At 42.6% G+C, this 3,385-nt stretch overlaps 1 non-coding gene across 1 annotated transcript; it reads left to right on the forward strand.

Moving 5' to 3' along the window:
* The first annotated feature begins 2,589 nt into the window (after nt 1–2,589).
* On the forward strand, nt 2,590–2,662 carry trnaf-gaa (transfer RNA phenylalanine (anticodon GAA)). The gene has a single exon. It is a non-coding gene; the product is annotated as a tRNA-Phe (tRNA).
* The last annotated feature ends 723 nt before the right edge of the window (nt 2,663–3,385 follow it).

The raw sequence follows: 3,385 nt of genomic DNA on the forward strand, positions 1-3,385 counted from the left end.
ATTCCTTCCTGTGTATCCATGAGAATGCGAGTACTCATGTTGTTTAAATTATGTGTCTTTTAATAAAAGAGCATTCATGCAACCTGATTATATCCTGCATCTGATGGAGGGGTTGTCATGGAAGTGGCAGGAAATTAAAAAATACCAGAAATGGTAATGAGCTGAGTCTGGCACTTGTGGTGTACTTCATGCTTAGTTGTGGGTTGTTGGCCACCAGCTGCCGCGCTTCAGCCATATCTCTTGGCCCAGACTTAGCCAGACTCCGTCCAGAACTATCGGTCCATTGTATCTCACGGCTGAGATGTCGATGTTGGGCCAAATATTTTTGTTCGGGCTGGGTAAAGTTAAACACGTGTCCAGCCAGTGATGAACATATTCTTGGATTTTCAGTCTAGTGTCTGATTTGCAGGACAGCAGTGAGTTTGTCTGTACTTTTCCTGATTTGTAACCCCTCAAAATGTTTTCTTGACACTGTATTATGCTGTGCATGAAGGACAAATAAATAATAATAAATAGTTTTCACTTGCTGAGTTGAACAAGACAAATCTCCTTTTGTGATCAATATAGCTCCTAGATATAATTCATAAATTACACCACTTATATAAGTGATGTAATTTAAATAATCACATTACTTATTAAACATACTGTCTATGCTGTGTGATGTAGTGCCACTTAATATTATGCTTTATAAAACATAAAATAGCTCCTTCTGACATTAACGGAAGTGCTCTTTATTTCAGGTGAGGTGTAGTCCGTTCATGGATGCAAGTATAGAGCTTACAATATCTCAACATAATGTATGGTTAGTGTTAGCATGAGGCACCAAATATGACGATCTACCAGCTCACAAATCTGAATTAAATGTGCATTTTCACTGGTGGCAGTTACAATGGATGTTTCTGAATGGCAATAGTAAATACAAAAGCTGAATGTAAAACTGGAGACTGCATCTTTGCTGCTTTAATTTCACCCTGAGCCAAAGCAAATACCAGAGATGCAGGGGAGAGGTACTGTTACTGAAAATATCCCTCCTGTCTGTACTGGAGGTGGTGCAGCTGTTGGGAGAGAATAGAGGTCTCAGCAGGCCTGAAAGGCAGGAGGAGGTGTGTTCTATCCTCCTGCTGAGACCAGGGCTATTCTGCGGCGCTTCATCTCTCACTGTGTTGTTCAATCCAAAGGGGAAACTCCCCCATCTGTTTCACACTGCAGGGAAAATCTCAATTGGCTGAATGAGACGACCTCAGTGATCCTGACAGTCTGAGAGCTTCATGTGATGGAGGGTAGAGCGCGTGGGTGTGTGTTTCTGTGTGTGTGCCAGTGTGTGTGCTGTCTCTGTCATCTCATAGAGGCAGTTGTATAATAGATTGCACTGGAAACAACCAAATGTACATAAACGGCAAACACTGTGCGCATAGAGTGTTAAGGACATGAGAATACTCTGTTCTATGTTGTTAATTATTGAACAGACTTCTACAATTTATTTGCTGTTTGCTTTTTCTGCATGGTTGTTTGTTAGTATTGGTGTTAGCAGTGGACAGTCTAAAAAGAATATGACTGGTACAAATCTATAGCTGGAACGTTCCCCAGGAAGTAGGGGCCTTTGCAGGACTGCAGGTACAATGGTCTAATCCTAGCCCGCAGAATGTTCCTGCTTGTTTTCATTGTGCTTCAGCACAGTAACATCAAGTTACAGAAGAAAAAAATCTAGAGAGAATTGGAAACAACAACCTTCAATGACAAGGTATATGCAAAAATCTCCTGCAGGTTTTGCGAACTGAAGATGAGGCAGACGTACTCTCTTTATGTCTCTCCCTATCTTTTTGATGGTGTGCAGCAGCGAAAGGGGGGCAGCCACTTGGTGGACCCCCATTCACATACTGCACATATAGATACAGAATCATCAGTTGTTAGGGCATTTCCCTCAAATGCACTTATTACTACAGGGCTTCTTTCATCAAAACTAGTTGGACTGCAACTCCTAATATCTGATCCAACCCCTGTGGGTTATCTAGGCAGTGTCTCTAGTTCTCCATGCTTAGAAAGGTTATTGTCTTTCGCAGCTCGTAGCCTCCGTAGGGTAACTTTCATGGCGAAATAGCTCAGATGGGAGAGCGCTAGACTGAACATGTAAAGGTTCCCTGCTTTGAACCCGGGATTCAGCGGCTGATGTGTTGTCTTTCAATGGGGCATTGACTTAGTGGTTAGAGCTGCTCATTAATATTAGTCTGGATAGTTGTAATCAATATAGTGACCCTGAGCTGCAAAACACATTTAAAGAAAGAAATGTGAAAACAATAGTTTTCATAAATAGCACTTACAATATGTGACATGGTTCCCCCTGGAATTCATTGTCACACATTGCTACTTCTTCTGTGGTTATAACAAAAAGACACCAGTGACAGACCCATGGACATAATTAGTTTAGATGTGCCACACACTCTAAGGTAGAGCAAGGTGCTTTCTAAATAGCCAATCAGTATTTTGAATCAAACGATCTAACGATAGTGATCAACTCTTATGGTTTGTGAAATTTTGACTAAAAGTTCCCATGTTCCGCACCGCTTAGCTTCCGTATCCACATGTTACTGTGCCGAAATAGCTCAGTTGGGAGAGCGTTAGACTGAAGATCTAAAGGTCCCTGGTTCGATCCCGGGTTTCGGCAGTTAATTGAATTATCTTGATAGTTAGAGCTTTTGTCTTGTATCACTCTGAGGCCCTTGTCTGTTTACACTGCTACGCACAAAGTGGAATGTTAACCCGCGGTTCGCCTCTTCTTACATGGATCATCTCTGCAGTGCAGCATGTGACCTGCCAAGTGGGAGATACGTCACGGAGAGGAAATTGAGGATCCTAAGCAGTCTGTTTCAGCCACCGATGTATGCAGTTCAGATACACAGCTTCAAATTCTGACTGACCTTCTGAGTCTGTCAAAGAGGATGGACAGGTTTGAAGCTCATCTTTCTTGTTCCTCATCTGAACCTCCTGGCCAGTAATGTGTTCGTCCACTTGGGCTTCTGTGACATGGGGTAGAGGACGCTGCAGATGAGGAAGACAGGTTGTCTCTTTTTATCTCCCTATCTTTTTGATGGTGTGCAGCAGTCATAAGGGGACGGCCACCTGTTGGATCCCATTCAGATACTGCAGTCATAGATGCAGAATCAGCAGTCATTGGGGCATTTCTCTCAAATGCACTTATTACTACAGGCCTTTGTGCATCAAAGATAGTTGGCCTGGAACTCATAAGATCTTCTCCAACCCCTATTAGGGATGTGTGGCAGGGCATTTCACAGGCTCTGTCTCTTCCTTGCACTCCAGTAGAACAGGACTACTTTTTGATGCCTAGAATGAGTTGGATGCTTAGAAACGTTATTGTGTTTTGGATTTT

This window comes from Seriola lalandi, unplaced genomic scaffold (genome assembly GCF_002814215.2).
Source record: "Seriola lalandi dorsalis isolate HSWRI2012SDOR001 ecotype SW California unplaced genomic scaffold, Sedor1 jcf7180002054748, whole genome shotgun sequence".
NCBI lineage: Eukaryota > Metazoa > Chordata > Actinopteri > Carangiformes > Carangidae > Seriola > Seriola lalandi.